Below are 10,431 nucleotides of genomic sequence, written 5' to 3'. Positions count from 1 at the left end.
ACCGGAAGCCCTCCTTCCGGGGAACGACGAGGCCGGGAGTGAGTCGCTGGTCCCAAGACCCCAAAGACCGACGCTCCCTGCCCGAGGCTCCCCGTGCGCTGGGGTCCCACCCTCTGGGAGCCACCAGGCAGGAAGCTAGCCAGCCAGAAGACTGGTGCTCCCCCTCTTTTTTGTTTTTGAGACAGGGTCTCACTATGCAGCTGAGGCTGGCCTTAAGCTCACTTTGTAGCCCAGGCTGGTTTTGAACTTGCAAAGATTCTCTTGCCTCAGCCTCCTGAGTGCTGGTATTATCTTCTTCAACAGTTTCTCAAAGTTTGCATGATCTTCTTGTTTTGTTTTGTTTTTTCTTTGTCCCCCCCGTCGCCCCCCCCCCATACCAGGGATTAAACTCATGACCTTGCGCTTGCTGGGCAGGTGCTGTGCCACTGAGCTAAATCCCCAGCCCCTGCATGATCTTCTTTTGTCCTCTAACCTTGCTTCTAATCTCTTCCTCCTCTTCTATTTCTCTATTCTTTTCCCCTAACCCCTTTTAAATTTCCTCCCCTAGGGTAAAATCACCATATTGAGGGCTTATTTACTGCATACAATGTTCTTGTTTGTTTTAGATTTTTCTATATAACCACAAATCTAGTTCATATAGTTAAAGGTAGGAAATTAATACTGTCATTTTCTTTTCTTTTTGGTACTGGGAATTGAACTCAGGACCTTGTGTTTGCCAGGTAGGTGCTCTGCCATTGAGCAATATCCCTGGCGGTGCTATTATTGTTGATTGTACTACTTTAGCCAAAGTTACATAATTGTTCTAACTAGTTATTCTTCCTGGTATATCAATACTGAGATTACCCAAGGGTCATAAAAAATACTATAGATCAGTGCCAAAGAACCAGGGGCCGGGTGAAATAGGAAGCAACTTCTCATCCCCAACAAATTGAAGAGGTAGGATCTTGCAACAGATTCAAAACCAAAAAGGCAGCTACATCTGGAAAGTACCTTTGAGAAGTAGTCATCTCCTAAGGTGCTATGGTGTGTGTCTAGATATCCCCTCTAAACCTCATGCAGTGTTGCGGGTGGGCTTCTAGAGTTTGTAATTGATTCATTGTTCCTTCTTGTTCGTTGAAATTTCCCTTCACTCTTCCCATTGGCTTCAATGCTCTCTTCAGATCTTTCCAGGACCCAGCCTGGGATTATGGTGGTGAGTGCTATACCTGCCCTGGAGTGGGTAACCTGCATACAGTATAAGGGAGGGAAAGAGCCTTACTCTCTCACTCTACCTCCTTTGCTCTTGTTGCTTTTGCTGTCTTCTGCTGCCTTGGATTGTTGCCCCTTTGCCATGCCACCCTGCCTTGGAGCCAGCTGATTATGGACTGAAACTTCCAAAGACTGTGAGCTAAATAAACCTTTCCTTCCTTAATTCTGGGTGTCAGGTATTTCATCTCAGCAACAAGAGGAAAGTAACCAAGACCTAAGGGTTCTCAATAACAGCAATAAAGCTACTCACTATAAGCAGTTTACAAGCATGAACTCATGAATTAAACTAAAAAAATACAGAAAGGTCACATCTTTTTAACAAGATGTGACCCCAGACTTCCAGCTCACCAAAGACAAACCCAGGGGGCAATGAGGTGGAACAATCTGAAAGCCACCCACCTGGACTCTGAAGTGGTAACTGCTGAAGTAACAAAGTAGATGAATGAGGCTCTAGAAAAAGTTAAATCAGAAATAATTTCTCAGATAACCACAAAGATGATGACCATAATGAACAACATGCTTAGTGACTACAGAGCAGATATAGATGAAAAATAGAGGAGCTTATAAATGATAGCACCTACAATCCCAGCATTCAGGTGGCTGAGGCAGGAGGATCACCATGAGTTCAAGACCACCCTGGGCTTTCTTATGCTATTTTGTAAAGGGATGTCTGTTTGTTAATACGTTTTCCTTCTTTTATTTTTAAAATAAATTAAAAAAAAAAAAAGACCAGCCTGGGCTATATAGTGAGTTCAATGCTTGTATGCATTATATAGCAAGACCCATGGAGCTAGACAAACCTACAAGATTCTTTCTGTGTCATTTGCCTTTAGATGAGCAACATCACCAGAAATACCAGGAGAAGATTCAGGTTCCTCAATAGTTTGATCGTCTTCGTGGGATAATTTTACTATCTTTTCTGATTCTTGCTCAGGTTTTTCCCTGTGCCCTCCTTTCTTCAATGTTCTCATCCATTTTACTTGAAAGGGCATCATTCTCCTCATCTTCCTCCTTATCTGAAAACTTAAACAATGCACTGCGAACAGTGCATTAATTTTACGTTCCATAAGAGCTTTTATTTTTCTTTTCTTTAGTGAAACAAAGGCTCTAAAAGAAGTAGACAATTTAATTCATGAAATGGTACACTGGCTTCTCCCTGATTATTAAACTTAATAATTATTAATTATTATTTATTATATATTATTATTAATTATTAAACTTAGGTCTGGAATCCAACCAGTGTCATTCTTCAAGGCAAGATGACACTGAAGAATGACTTGGGGTCACTGGTACTTCCGGTACACTTCAATTTGTCCAGTATGTGGGCTGCTCCTTCCATTCTCTTGCGGTACTCAGGTTTCAGTGATGACAGATGTCCTCTTTAACTGACATATTTTTGGTTGTTTCACCCCTGCCTTGAGGGCAGATACAGTCTTCCTAGATGTTTTTTGTTCTGCTTAACTATGCAGCATTTGAATGCTTGGCAATAGTGCTTTGTTGCAAACTTCTTGTTCTTGTGCCATTAAATGAGATGACTTTCTTTTTTTCTATTATTAAGTTTATTGGTACAATTTAGATATACATATTGATCACACTCATCATAGGGAATTTGTACCTGTACAAGAGATATCTTGGTACCTCTTTTTTTCCATTTCCCCTCCCCACCCTTCAAATTGACTGTGCGCAATTTGAAACTGAATACCACGAATGTTGTTAAAGCCAAGAACTCCCCTCAAAGAACTAAAATGGAAGCATTAGGTTATTGTGAAGACAGAGTCTAATGACACACAGAGTACTGAGTTTAATAAATCAGAATTAGAGGTGGCTGGTACTAGTGCTTTTGAACCAGCAGATAATACTCTAGCAAATGCTGTCTGTGATACGTGTGACCAAAATTCAAAAAAGTTGAATATTATTGAAAGCATTGAAATGGAGTCTCACGAGACAGAAAACCTTCAGAATGATAGAAGCAGTCAGCCAAGTAGTATTTCTTGTGTAGAGTCAAAAAAAAAAAAAGCCCCATAAAATCCAAATATACAAAACCTGTAACTCATTCTAAGCAAAACATGACCACAGATACTCCAGGGAAAACTGTTGCATGTCAAAAGTGTGGAACTAAATGCTGATGAGCCAGAATCCCAGCAAAATTTTCATAGACCAGTTTAAGTGAGAGAGAGAGAGGGAAAAAAAAAAAGAACCAAAGACTCCAAGTTGTAATTCTGAGGTTAAGGCTGTGAAAAACCAAGCTCATTCTGTTTTCAAAAAGATATCACAAGGCAAGCGCGAGGTTGTGAGTTCGATTCACGGTACTGGAAAAAAAAAAAGATATCACAAGGTCAGATTTAGTGCAAACCTCCAAACCTTCAAGTCGTTCTGTGATGAGCTTCTTCATGGTAACCCTAGTTGCTCTAAGGGACCTTATTATCCTATACAAACGGAACAGCCCTTACATTCCAGCCACAAACAGTCCCACAAACCCCAGCCCTGGGCACCAGCTACGAAAGCGAGTGGTCATGTGAAAGCAGAGCTTGAACACCCCAGCTTTGAGCACTGTAAGGAAGAAGATCAACTGAAACTAAAAAACCTGAAAAGAACCTGCCAAACTCACTGGAGAAGCAGCGGCAGCAGCAGCAGTTTTTCTTTTGAATAGCTCCGCTGTCCATTCCAGACAGCATAGTATAAAAAGAGAAGATTCAGATTATAGCTCCTCATTTGTGAGCAAACACATGTAGGCTCCCAGTAAGCAGTGTGGGTTTTGCAAAAAACCACAAGACAACAGGTGTGTGTGTGTGTGTGTGTGTGTGTGTGAGTGTGTACATTGAAAAGAAATTGTATTTTTGGAGGGTGGGATTAGTTTGAGAACCTTTTTATAGAAATAATTTATTTAATATACAAAGACTTCTGCAAAAACCACACCAGCCTGCATTAGTCCTAGATCATGATAGAAAGATGAGCTACTGAATTTATAAATGTATCATCCTATTATATTTTTGAAAGTGTAGTCTGATCAACAGCAGATATACATGGAAACATTTCGTGATTGTAACTAGATAGAAAATGTAATTTAATCAGTGCATTTGAAAACAAAACCAAAAGCTTTTTGTAAGTCAGAATATTGTCATGCTGTCTTAGAACTATGAGTTATATATATAATTTTATTTGGATTAAGAACCAGCAATAAGGCTATCGTGGCTTTTTCTCACGTTCTTTTATCTTGTTTTTTCCTCTTTTACTTGGCCCAAGCTATCTCTGCAGAGCCAGTTTCTCCCCTACTCCTCACTTTTTTTCTCAAATAAACTTGGTGGGGCTGGGGATTTAGCTCAGTGGTACAGTGCCTACCTGGCAAGCGCAAGGTTGTGAGTTTGATTCTCGGTACCGGAAAAAAACCAAAAAATCAAAGAAACTTGGCTACTGCTTAAAAAAAAAAAAAAAAAAAAAAAAAAGGGCCAGGTTATAGCTCAGCGGCACAAGCGCCTGCTTGGCAAGCACTAGGTCCTGAGTTCGATTCCTGCTATCAGAAAAGAAAAAAGAAGCAGGAATAAAATGTAAAGGTGAAAATGGAAATTCTATTTTTCCCTTGAAGATTTTTTTAAAAAGATGCACACTAAAGATTTAATACTATCATCTCAAAACTATCAAACTTGACCTTATAATAATATTTGATAGCTAAAACAACTGCTCTATAACCCAGGAGAATTTGTATGTAACATGAAATAGAGTGAAAACACATACTTCTTTTGAATGTTTTAGTGATTTGAAGAATTTCTTGTGAATTGGAATCTTTCCAAAATGTTAGAGTTGATTTTAGCATTGCTTTTCATTATTTTTTTAGAATTCAATCTGTAATAGTTTTATTACATTGCCTTCCCACTCCTTGTGTATTTTTTTTTTTTAAATTTGCTAGCCATGAGATGGAGTGGAGTGTACATCTACAAGATTGTCCTGATCAAGTGTTCACATTGCTGTTGGAGCGTCTATCAACCCTGATAAGATAGAAATAAATAACTTGAACATCATTATTTTTACTCATGAGTGTCAATGTTAGAATGACTTTTTCTAGCATTGTTAGATTACATGAAAATTAAACTCAAAATTTAGAGAGAGAATTTAGTGAAGTATTTTGTAACACATTATTTTGGTGGGGAAGGAGTGGTTGGAGAGAATGGAGGGAGATATGGGAATGTTCTTTTTTTTGTTTTGTTTTGTTTTCCTGGTACCAGGAATTGAACTCAGGACCTTGCGCTTGCCAGGCAGGTGCTGTGCCTCTGAGCAAAATCCCCAGCCCTGGGAATGTTCTTTAAAATATGTTTTATGTCAAAGGGCTTCTCATTTATGATTTAGCCTAAGCCTTTGCTTTAGTGCCAAGGGCTGTTCTGTAACAAAACACAGTTCCATTTTTAAATGTTGTGACTAGTTTGAATACAGTGCTATGTTTATGCCACTTATGTACTCCCTATAGCTTTTCGTTTAGAACATCTTATTCAGATACTCTATGGTGAGTTTACTATTTTTAGACATAAGAGAATTAAGGTTTGGATGGTGCTATTAAGCACCTGTTTAGTAAAAACCAGCCCTTTTCTGTCTGTTGAATCTTCTAAACATCACACTGACATGGTTAGTGAAATGGAAACTGGCAGAGTTGGAAGCTGTGTCAAGTATGTTCTACTCTAGCTTTTTAGTAGATACACTAGTGTTCTGATGCTCCAGTCCTCCGGAGTTTGCCCAGACATTTTAATGATGGGTACCACTTCATCAACATTAGTAGTTATTTTTCGTAAAGTGAGGATTAGGTGTTAGTTTCATTTAAAAAGATCTTTTTGTAACGTAATGCCACCTTTAGAATCTTTTCTATACAATCTAATTTTGTTGCTGTAAGTGTGGAAAATGACTTAAAATGTGAGATGTACAGCTTTTGTGTTCATCCTGTGTCATTGACCTGGGCAACATAAACTGACACTGGAAACAATCAGTTTTGGAAACAGCTACTCAGATTACTTCAGTCTTGTCAACAAAGAAGCCTGAGTGATTGATATTTAACTAGTCTTTTCTGCTATTTTATATTCTACTTGCATAGAATGAATTTATTTTAAAAACTTACCTTTCACACAGTGTGTAATTTTAATACTTTAATCCACACGTGAGAACATGTTTATTAGCGAATTTTTTTAAAAAGGAGATTATTAAGAAAGTAAAAAAGCAACCCAAAAAATGAGATGAATTTTTTTTACAAATAATACAGACATAAAAGGATCTTTTATATAAAATATATAAACAACTTACTTCAATAATTTAAAAAACATTTAAAATGGGCAAAGCATCTTAATAGATGTTTCATCAAAGAAGACATACAAAAGGTTAATACACACATGAAAAGACATTTAACTATTAGTTAAAAGAGAAATAAAAAAACCCATAGAGATATCACTCCTTATCCACTAAGATGGCTATAATAAAAAAGAGAGATAGTAAGAATGTTGGTGAGAATGAAGAAAAAATTGAACACTCACATCCCACTAAAGGAAGTGTAAAATATTGCAGCCACTTGGAATATAGTGAGTTTCTCAAGTGATTAGACATAGCATATATCTCAGTAATGCTACTGCTAGGTACATACCCAAGAGAAATGAAAAAAATGTCCATACAAAAACTTGTACCTGACTGTTCATAGCATAGTCTGACTATTCCACATTGACAAAAAGTGGCAACAACCCCATGTGCATCAGCTGATAATTGGATAAATAAAATGTGGTATATTCATACAATGGGTAAACATTAATCAGCAATAAAAATCAATGGAATACGGATGTATGTTACAACATGGAAGAACCAGGGACATTTTTCTAAGTGAAAGAAACTAATCAGGAAGAATAACATACTGTATGATTTCACTTATATGAAATGTTCAGAATAGGCAATTTTATAGAGACAAAAACTGGGTGGCATAGAGGTTAGTGGGAAATGGGAAATGAATGCTAATAGGTATAGAGTTTCTTTTGGGGGCAATGAAAATTTCTAATATTGATTCTGGTAATGGTTGGACAACAATATGAGTTTACAAAATCTATTGTGTGTATACCTAACATGTGTGAGAGCATGGTGTATGAACTACTTCTCAATAAAGGTGTTGTAATTTTTTTCAAAGAAGCAACTCATTCTTTGAGAGCTGCTCACATGATGTGCTCAGTATAGAGGGCAAAAAAAGTGCCAGAGAACCCAGAGAGAAGACGAGATCCACGAGATCCTTCCTGGCAAGCAGAGTTTCAGAAAAGAAGTTCTGTTCCTCAGGGTCATATAACGGAGGTAATCTGGGGATTTCTGAGTCAGAAAAGGACAAATTGATATCCCAAAGGCTCTTAGGGACCCATAGAACAAATTCTCTCCCTCCTCTTCTGACCAAAAAGGAGATGCAAAGGGCAGAGAAGCAGCTTCAGGGAAAAGCTTTGAGGCCTGAAACTAAGGGAGAGAAATGAAAGAGATCTCATTTCTGAAGTCTGTGGAGGAAGTGGGGCAGAACTGGAGGTGAGGCTGAGGGCCTAGGTAAGAGTAGCCAGAGTGCAAGAGAATGCAGAGCTAGTATGCTATTTATGGTCCAAAGTGGGAGATACTCATATTTTGTATAATTTTGTTTAGCTCAGCTAGCTTTTTATTAGTGTCTTCTGTAAGCTCCTTGATTGTTTTGTTCAATGAGAGATGAAATGAGACAAAGTATTCTGTTAAAGGGTAGAAGGGATAGTTGTAAAATTAGATAATAGTTGATAAGTTACAAGGCAACCCCCCCCCCCACCGCCCAGTGAGATATTTAAGCTCTTTTATTAAGGAGTTAATTAAAACTCCTTTCTCTTCACCTGTCCCCCTCCAATTCCCTTTGACAAAAGCCAACTTCACCCTCATCCGCCTTGGCAGGACCAGATGTTCAACTCTGACAAAGGAGAACCCCCGCTTGGGCTGTTCTGACTCACAGACACCCCTTGCTCTGGCTGTTCTGGCCTGTGGACACCCCCTCCCAAAAAAGTTCTGGCCCACAGACACCCTCCCCAAAAGTTAGCTTTAGAAACCCCATGCTTTGCTCAGCTCAGGGCTGTCCTAGTCCTCTGGGCAGCCCGTGGTGTCACCCCCCAATAAAGACTCCTCTTGCATCAGAAGGTCTGGTCTGGTTCTGTATGGGTCTTGGCCCCATCATATCATTTGGTGCCCAAACCAGGGAGGGATGCCAAGGCTCCAGCCAGTCCCTTCCAACTGGGGACCCCTCCCCAGGTCCACGACTGACCACCTCTGAAGTGGACTGCAGGCCTCGGACCTGCCACATTGCTGACCTTCTCATTCACATACATTTCTCACCGGGTATATGTTCCTCCCTTTCCCTTTCCCCTGATTTCTTTGGCCTCTCCGAATCTGCCACCTACTTCGTTGCCTGACTCTTTTTCTCCTTTTGTTGCCTGATTGCTGATGAGCATGACGGACCCCTCATCTGCCGTTGGCAATCCCTGGGCAACTTTCTTGACTGGGTTGACACTGAATTCTTTCAGGGCACTTTTGCCCTCTTTGACCCAGACCATGTCCATCTTTTTTCCTTCCTCCTCCTCGCTCTCCTCTTCCTGACTTAGACCTTCCTCTTTCCTTCTCTCCCTTCCTCTTTCTCTCTTTGAAGGCCTCCCTGTCACACCTCTTGGATGGCTCATTCTCTCGGCTTCACGCCCCCGGCCTCTGCAGCCCCCTCCCAAAATCTTGTCAACATATCGAGCTGCTCCTTCCCTTCTCATGACCCCCTCCCTGACTGGAGACATCTGCTTGGGGGGCCTGGGTCTCTCGTCCCCTTTGGGACTTCTCCTGGTCGACAGTGGTCTTCAGTCTCCTCATTCTCTGTTCTCTCGTCTCTCCTTTGGTCATCATGGGCAGCACCTCCTCCCTCTCCTACTCTCCCAGTGCCTCTGTGCTCCATCACCTCAAGTCTGTTCTCCACGGCCCCCTCAGCCTCTCTGATCTCAAAGTCAAATGCCTCACCTTCCTCTGCCAAACTGCCTGGCCACAACACAAACTAGATAATGGGTCTATTTGGCCACTTGAAGGTACTCTTGACTTCAACATCCTACGAGACTTAGACAATTACTGTCGCTGCAAAGATAAATGGTCCGAGGTGCCTAATGTCCAAGCTTTCTTCGCCCTCTGTAACAAGCCTCAACTGTCTTTCCTGTAGTGCCCAGGAGATTCTCCTGGCCAAATCCCCCACCTCTCAGAGCCGCCTCTCCAATGACCCTTCCCAAACCTCCTCCTTCCCTGAGCTGCTTGACCATCAGCTCCTCCCCAGGCCAACCCTGATGTTCCCCTGCCTTATGGCCCCCACTGTGACTTTGATCCCAGCGTTGCCTCTCGCTTCCCTGACTGCCTCCTGTACCCACTCCAAAACTGCCTCATTGGCTACTCCAACTGCTCTTCCCCTCTCACCCCCATCAGGGCTTTTCCCTCTGAGACAAATGGCAGGAGCAGAGGGACTCATCTATGTTCATCAACCTTGGTCTCTCCCCGCTCTTTCACGACTTAAAAAGTGTCTTGGCTCTTTCACTTCTGACCCCTCCTTGTATATCAAAGAATTCCAATACCTGACCCAAATATACCAACTTACTTGGAATGATGTCTACACTCTTCTCTTGTCCACACTCACAGAGGAAAAAGAAACCATCTGGCTAGCTGCCCAGGCCCATGCGGACAAGACCTGCCGCATGGATCAGACCTTCCACCCAAGGGAACAGGCAGTCCCTAGGGTTGACCCCTGATGGAACTACCAGCCCAACACTCCAGGTCCTCTCGCCCGAGATCAAATGATTACCTGCCCTTTGGCAGGCCTCAAAAAGACAGCCTATAAGGTGGTAAACTGGGATAAGCTGCGCAAAATCACACAGAAACCCGCTAAAAACCCTGCTACCTTCATGGCATGCCTATCAGAGGCCCTCACTAAATTTGCACAACTCGACCAAGCTCAACAGAGGGCCAACTAGCCCTTAACACCTCCTTCATCTCTCAGTCAACACCTGACATTAAAAAAAAGCTCAGACACCTTGAGGAGAGACCCAACACCTGCCGCCATGAACTTTTAAACCTGGCCTGCAAGGTCTTTAATGGCTGCAAAGACACGAAAAAGAAAAAAAGGTCAACTCCTCACAGCAGCTCTCAAGCCTCATGCCCCCA

General features: G+C 41.3%; 1 long non-coding RNA gene across 1 annotated transcript in view; it reads left to right on the top strand.

The window, feature by feature from the left end:
* LOC106149709 overlaps window positions 1–7,542 on the top strand; it is a 14,567-nt gene extending 7,025 nt beyond the window's left edge. Inside the window, exon 3 of the long non-coding RNA XR_001236034.1 lies at window positions 7,391–7,542. This is a non-coding gene — a long non-coding RNA (uncharacterized LOC106149709). The remainder of the gene's footprint in view (window positions 1–7,390) is intronic.
* Window positions 7,543–10,431: the final 2,889 nt, after the last annotated feature.

This window comes from Chinchilla lanigera, unplaced genomic scaffold (genome assembly GCF_000276665.1).
Source record: "Chinchilla lanigera isolate Chin_1 unplaced genomic scaffold, ChiLan1.0 scaffold00051, whole genome shotgun sequence".
NCBI lineage: Eukaryota > Metazoa > Chordata > Mammalia > Rodentia > Chinchillidae > Chinchilla > Chinchilla lanigera.
The sequence above is the reverse complement of the archived record's forward strand: the minus strand, read 5'-3'. Positions and strand labels throughout refer to the sequence as shown.